The following is an 8,449-nucleotide window of genomic DNA, read 5'->3' as shown; positions in this document are numbered from 1 at the left end:
AGGATCATACACCATGATCAAGTGGGGTTTATTCCAGGAATGCAAGGATTCTTCAATATACGCAAATCTATCAATGTGATAAACCATATTAACAAATTGAAGGAGAAAAACCATAGGATCATCTCAATAGATGCAGAGAAAGCTTTTGACAAAATTCAACACACATTTATGATAAAAACCCTGCGGAAAGTAGGCATAGAGGGAACTTTCCTCAACATAATAAAGGTCATATATGACAAGCCCACAGCAAACATCATCCTCAATGATGAAAAACTGAAAGCATTTCCACTAAGATCAGGAACAAGACAAGGTTGCCCACTCTCACCACTCTTATTCAACATAGTTTTGGAAGTTTTAGCCACAGCAATCAGAGAAGAAAAGGAAATAAAAGGAATCCAAATCGGAAAAGAAGAAGTAAAGCTGTCACTGTTTGCAGATGACATGATCCTATACATAGAGAATCCTAAAGATGCTACCAGAAAACTAGTAGAGCTAACCAATGAATTTGGTAAAGTGGCAGGATACAAAATTAATGCACAGAAATCTCTGGCATTCCTATATAATAATGATGAAAAATCTGAAAGTGAAATCAAGAAAACACTCCCTTTTACCATTGCAACAAAAAGAATAAAATATCTAGGAATAAACCTACCTAAGGAGACAAAAGACCTGTATGCAGAAAATTATAAGACACTGATGAAAGAAATTAAAGATGATACAAATAGATGGAGAGATATACCATGTTCTTGGACTGGAAGAATCAACATTGTGAAAATGACTCTACTACCCAAAGCAATCTATAGATTCAATGCAATCCCTATCAAACTACCACTGGCATTTTTCACAGAACTAGAACAAAAAATTTTGCAATTTGTATGGAAACACAAAAGATCCCGAATAGCCAAAGCAATCTTGAGAACGAAAAAAGGAACTGGAGGAATCAGGCTCCCTGACTTCAGACTACACTACAAAACTACAGTTATCAAGACGGTATGGTACTGGCACAAAAACAGAAAGATAGATCAATGGAACAGGATAGAAAGTCCAAAGATAAACCCACGCACATATGAACACCTTATCTTTGATAAAGGGGGCAGGAATGTACAGTGGAGAAAGGACAGCCTCTTCAATAAGTGGTGCTGGGAAAACTGGACAGGTACATGTAAAAGTATGAGATTAGATCACTCCCTAACACCATACACAAAAATAAGCTCAAAATGGATTAAAGACCTAAATGTAAGGCCAGAAACTATCAAACTCTTAGAGGAAAACATAGGCAGAACACTCTATGACATAAATCACAGCAAGATCCTTTCTGACCCACCTCCTAGAGTAATGGAAATAAAAACAAAAATAAACAAGTGGGACCTAATGAAACTTCAAAGCTTTTGCACAGCAAAGGAAACCATAAACAAGACCAAAAGACAACCCTCAGAATGGGAGAAAGTATTTGCAAATGAAGCAACCGACACAGGATTAATCTCCAAAATTTATAAGCAGTTCATGCAGCTCAATAACAAAAAAACAAACAACCCAATCCAAAGATGGGCAGAAGACCTAAATAGACATTTCTCCAAAGAAGAGATACAGACTGCCAACAAACACATGAGAGAATGCTCAACATCATTAATCATTAGAGAAATGCAAATCAAAACTACAATGAGATATCATCTCACACCAGTCAGAATGGCCATCATCAAAATATCTAGAAACAATAAATGCTGGAGAGGGTGTGGAGAAAAGGGAACCCTCTTGCACTGCTGCTGGGAATGTGAATTGGTTCAGCCACTATGGAGGTTCCTTAAAAAACTACAAATAGAACTACCATATGACCCAGCAATTCCACTACTGGGCATTTACCCTGAGAAAACCAAAATTCAAAGAGTCATGTACCAAAATGTTCATTGCAGCTCTATTTACAATAGCCCGGAGATGGAAACCACCTAAGTGCCCGTCATCGGATGAATGGATAAAGAAGATGTGGCACATATATACAATGGAATATTACTCAGCCATAAAAAGAAACGAAATTGAGCTATTTGTAATGAGGTGGATAGACCTAGAGTCTGTCATACAGAGTGAAGTAAGTCAGAAAGAAAAAGACAAATACCGTATGCTAACACATATATATGGAATTTAAGAAAAAAAAATGTCATGAAGAACCTAGGGGTAAGGCAGGAATAAAGACGCAGACCTCCTAGAGAATGGACTTGAGGTTATGGGGAGGGGGAAGGGTGAGCTGTGACAGGGCGAGAGAGAGTCATGGACATATACACACTAACAAACGTAGTAAGGTAGATAGCTAGTGGGAAGCAGCCGCATGGCACAGGGATATTGGCTTGGTGCTTTGTGACAGCCTGGAGGGGTGGGATAGGGAGGGTGGGAGGGAGGGAGACGCAAGAGGGAAGACATATGGGAACATATGTTTATGTATGACTGATTCACTTTGTTATAAAGCAGAAACTAACACACCATTGTAAAGCAATTATACCCCAATAAAGATGTTAAAAAAATGAATTTCAGTATGGCTTTAAGTATGGAATGTTTGTAGGTTAGTGGCAGGGTATGAACCTTCTTCAGTAGGCAGCATCTTGTAGCAGGGCATTGCATACTATTCTAAGAATTAAACTTTGTCCTAATATAACAGAAAGTGGAATCCATGAGTTCATGCTGATCTTAAAGATGTGGATGATTAATAAATACATATTAAGAAAGGTGGGGAAGTACTTTCTTAGAGAAGAATGCTTACTAATAAATGTGAAGGACATGGTAGTGTTGGGAGGGGATCAGAAATCATCATTGTATAACCCATCATAAATATTGTTTCAGGCAAAATCATCAGTGATTGTGAAATCTGGAGAGGAGAGGTGAGAGATTGATGAGGAGCAGGGTAATGGCATGACATCAACATGTCTTTGCAAAGAGATATTATTAGTTACAAGGGAAAAGCTAGTAACTATATAATGGAGAAACCTGACATCACCTTGACCAGGTGACCAAAATTAATATCATCAGTAAATCACAGATTGTCATTGTATGCCTCCAATTGTGACACACTGAGAACATGAGGACATGTACTATTGTGGCTGTGGATACAGAAGATAGATGATAGATAGATAGATAGATAGATTGATAGATTGATAGATAGATAGATAGAGATAGATAGGTAATGGAAGGAAGGAGAGAGGGTACACATGAATCAAAAATTTTAATTTGGAAAATCTAGGTAAAATCTATTTGGGAGTTCTCTGTACTATCCTTGATACATTTTTGGTAATTTTGGAATTATTTCAAAATAAAATAAATGTGTATAAGAGAGTAGATCTTAAATGTTCTCACCACAAAAATAGAAATGGTAATTATGTGCCACGATGGAAATGTTGGCTGATGCTGTGGTGGTAATCATTTTGCAATATATAAGTGTATCAAATCAACAAGTTGTGCACCTTAAACTTACATAATGTTATATGTCAATTATATCTCAATAAAACTAGAACAAAATTTGCACATGGGAGACACAACTAACCCTGAACTATAGCTCCCTCAATGAAGAACTGTTTATTTTAGAATAAATTATTTAGAAAGGGAAAGTTTATAAAACACAGAAACAACTCTTCTTTCCCTTCTCTCTCTAATTATATTTGTTGAAAGCAATGTTTAGTATAAGTAACTTATTAATATTATTAATTAACTTTCATTATTCTTAAGTTTTTATATAAATTTTTCATGCTCATTTTTATTTTTCCTTATAACATTCCTGTGATTGAGATGTATACTTTTCTTCATCTTGCTGTTGATACAAATCCAGGTGCAAAAAAACGGTTTTCTTGGATATTCAAATGTAAAATTAATGTTTCTATTAATTTCACATTTTGTCATAATTAATTATGTTTTTGACACCCTGATTTTGTAGGAGTGAACTGAATGCAGTTCTTTATTTTAATATTTTTTCATGTATTTATGTTTGGAGTCATTTGTGATAACATCCTATAAGTAAACTGTCACATTTCATTTCAAACATGGATAGTGGTCTAGAATCCAGCAGGCATACTTGGCTTCATTCTCAATATAGTTTATATATGAAATTCTAAACCTGCTTTTTCATTATGTATCTTTGGCTCTTCTCCAAATAGTTCATTGAACCATTCATCTATCTCTGTTGTTAGAGTATCAATTTAATATGAGATAGTGATTAATATTGTACATTGGGGAACAAGACTCAGAATTAAGAAGGGAAAAGTGTAAGCAGCAGAGAATGTTACAAACAAATGGTTACATAGGAAGGCATATGAACTTGAACCTTAGATACACTAATTTGTTTTGTGGTCCCGGCACTTGCAACATTCCAATATAATCTGCCAAAGAGAGTTGTATGTTAACATTACATTTGTTTCTCCTTCCTACTTTACCTGAGACCACAAGCTGCTACTCAACACATTTCTCTGGATCAGAATAAAACTCATAAAATAAAAAGATTCCAGTCTTTCCATTCACTCTCTATACTCACAGTCCTCTCTAGCCAATTTTTTCTCTCAAATAATTCATTCTGCCTGGAATTTTGGGAAATATATGATCCTTTTTTGCATATCTAGAGAGTAGGTTTCAACTCTGCCTGCTTCATCCTAAAATGCCTTTGCTTCCAGCCTGAATCTAAAAAAAATCTATCTGAATGAGTGGCCTTTCTGAATATTCATTGGCTACTTTGACAAGTTCCTAGTTTCCTGAAACTTCTGTGATTTTATTCCTTATTAATATCGCTGAGATTTTTTTCTACCACGCAGAGGGGGAAATGGTGCATAATTTTAGATTCCTGAGTTTTTCTTTTCATCTTCCCTTTTAGTTTAAACTTGTCTAGTGTGGTAGTAAACACTTCCCCTTTCTCCAAGGAGTCATTAAGAAACTCGAAGTTTCCAGGATTAAAGCAGTAATTTTCCCTACCATTTCTCTTAAGATGGTAGGTTGTTATAACACACTCAGTCAGAGGATATTATCTACTGTGGTTTTTACTGATTCTAGCCACCTGCATTACCCTCCTGCTTCCTTTTGTTTTCTCATACCATTCATTGCTCTAATCATCTCCTCTTTTTCCTCTTTGTACACTTTTATTTATTTATTTACATCTTTATTGGAGTGTAATTGCTTTACAATGGTGTGTTAGTTTCTGCTTTATAACAAAGTGAATCAGTTATACATATACATACGTTCCCATACCTCTTCCCTCTTGCGTCTCCCTCCCTCCCACCCTCCCTATCCCACCCCTCCAGGCGGTCACAAAGCACAGAGCTGATCTCCCTGTGCTATGCGGCTGCTTCCCACTAGCTATCTACCTTACGTTTGGTAGTGTATATATGTCCCTGCCTCTCTCTCACTTTGTTACAGCTTACCCTTCCCCCTCCCCATATCCTCGAGATTGTATCAAGATTGTAAAGCTCTTTCCTTACCCCCCAAAAGATTTGGAGACTTTCTATTTATCCCCCTTGAGAATCTTTTTGGTCCTACTTGGGAAGTGGATTAATCCAGCTGTCAATTCACCTAAATGTTATGAAAACCTGATGGAGTCTCACATGCCAATCCATTTCGGTCAGTGACTTTAAGTCTCAGGAAATTTTGTTTTCTTTTTCTTTTTTTTTTTTTACTTTTTAAAAATAATTTAATATTCTGAGCATTTTTTTCTAATAGATCTTTATTGGCGTATAATTGCTTCACAGTACTATCTTAGTTTCTGTTGCAAAAAAAAGTGACTCAGTCATATGCATACACATGTCACCATAGGCCCTCCCTCTTGAGCCTCCCTCCCATCCTCCCTATCCCACCCCTCTAGGTCATCACAAAGCACCAAGCCGATCTCCCTGTGCTATGCTGCTGCTTCCCACCAGCCAATTATTTTACATTCGGTAGTGTATATATGTCGATGTACTCTCACTTCGCCCCAGCTTTGCCCTCCCACCCCATGTCCTCAGGTCTATTCTCTACATCTACCTCTTTATTCCTGCCCTGAAACTAGGTTCATCAGTACCATTTTTTTTTTTTTTGGATTCCATGTATATGTGTTAGCATATAGTATTTGTTTTTCTCTTTCTGACTTACCTCACTCTGTATGACAAACTCTAGGTCCATCCCCCTAACTACAAATAACTCAATTTCATTTCTTTTTATGGCGGAGTAATGTTCCATTGTATATATGTGCCACATCTTCTTTATCCATTCATCTGTCGATGGACACTTAGGTTGGTTCCATGTCCTGGCTATTATAAATAGTGCTGCAATGAACATTGTGGTACATGACTCTTTTTGAATTATGGTTTTCTCAGGGTATATGCCCAGCAGTGGAATTGCTGGGTCATATGGCAGTTCTACTTTTAGTTTTTTAACAAACCTCCATACTGTTCTCCATACTGGTTGTATCAATTTACATTCCTACCAACAGTGCAGGAGGGTTCCCTTTTCACCACACATTTTCCAGCATTTATTGTTTCTAGATTTTTTGATAATGGCCACTGTAACTGGCGTGACTTGATACCTCATTTTGACTTGCCTTTCTGTAATAATTGTACTTTTGACTTGCATTTCTCTAATAATTAGTGATGTTGAGCATCTTTTCATGTGGCTCTTGGCCATCTGTGTGCCTTCCTTGGCAAAATGTCTATTTAGGACTTCCACCCATTTTTTAACTAGATTGTTTGTTTTTTTGATATTGAGCTTCATGAGCTGTTTGTATATTTTGGAGATTAATCCTTTGTTGTTTCATTTGCAAATATTTTCTCCCATTCTGAGGATTGTCTTTTTGTCTTGTTTTTGGTTTCCTTCGCTGTGCAAAACGTTTTAAGTTTAATTGAGTCCCATTTGTTTATAAAGGCCATGTATGACAAGCTCACAGCAAGCATCATACTCAATGGTGAAAAACCGAAAGCATTTCCACTAAGATCAGGAGCAAAGCAAGGATTTCCACTCTCACCACTCTTATTCAACATAGTTTTGGAAGTCCTAGTCACAGCAATCAGAGAAGCAAAATAAATAAATGAATATAAATTGGAAAAGAAGAAGTAAATCTGTCACTGTTTGCTGATGACATGATAGTATACATAGAAAATCCAAAAGATGCCACGATCAAGCTACTAGAACTAATTAATGAATTTAATAAGGTTGCAGGATACAAAATTAATGCACAGAAATATCTGGCATTCTTATACATCAACAATGAAAAATCAGGAAGAGAAATTAAGGAAACACTCCCATTTACCATTGCAACAAAAAGAATAAAATAACTAGGAATAAATCTGCCTAAGTAAGCAAAAGCCTTGTACTCAGAAAACTATAAAGCAGTGATGAAAGAAATCAAAGATGACATAAACAGATGGAGAAATATACCATGCTCTTGGATTAGAAGAATCACTATTGTGAAAATGACTGTACTACCCAAGGCAATCTACAGTTTCAATGCAATCCCTTTCAAACCACCAATGGCATTCTTCACAGAATTAGAACAAAAACTTTTACAATTTTTATGGAAACACAAAAGACCCCAAATAGCCAAAGCAATCTTGAGAAAGAAAAACGGAGTTGGAGGAATCAGGCTCCCAGACTTCAAACTATACCACAAAGCTATTGTAATCAAGACAGTATGGTACTGGCACAAAAACAGAGATATGGGTCAATCGTACAGGATAAAATGCCCAGAGGGAAACCCACGTGCATATGGGCATCTAATTTATGGCAAACGAGGCAAGAACATACAATGGAGAAAAGACAGCCTCTTCAATAATTGGTGCTGGGAAAACTGGACAGCTACACATAAAAGAATGAAATTAGAACACTCCTTAACACCATACACAATAATAAACTCCAAATGGAGTATAGACTTAAGTGTAAGATCAGACACTATAAAACTCTTAGAATAAAACATAGGAAAAACACTCTTTGACATAAATCACAGCAAGATCTTTTTGACCCACCTCCTACAGTAATGGAAATAAAACAAAAATCTCAGGTATTTTCATCATGGGATACAGCTTTATTTTGTATAGTACTTGTCATACAAGGCAAATCAGGAGGAGCTGTGAAGAACAACATAATACAGAGCAGCACATCATCTCAACCTAGTCCTTCTGAAACTATAGATTTGTCACCTCATAATCTAGAGGGATTAGGGACATGAATGAAAGACATTAAATGAAAGCAGCATGATTTTAGCACATCCGAAAAATGGTTACTGTGGTAGGAAGCAAAGAAGCCTGTTCCTTAGCATCTTTACTGTGCAACAAGACCTCATGCTCTTTGCTGCTCTAAGTTAAATTACAGGCTTGCAGATGAAATGTGAAATTATTGAATGTGGCCATCTGCCCTAGCACTTTAGATAAACGCAGTGAAATTTGTGCCAGTGGCTTGACAATTGGAATATTCAACTCTCAGGGCCTCCTGCAGTTTCACTTGCATACACTTTTGCTACCTC

The sequence above is a fragment of the Grampus griseus genome (assembly GCF_964374135.1).
Source record: "Grampus griseus genome assembly, chromosome: X".
NCBI classification, from domain to species: domain Eukaryota; kingdom Metazoa; phylum Chordata; class Mammalia; order Artiodactyla; family Delphinidae; genus Grampus; species Grampus griseus.
This window is presented reverse-complemented; position numbering follows the sequence as displayed.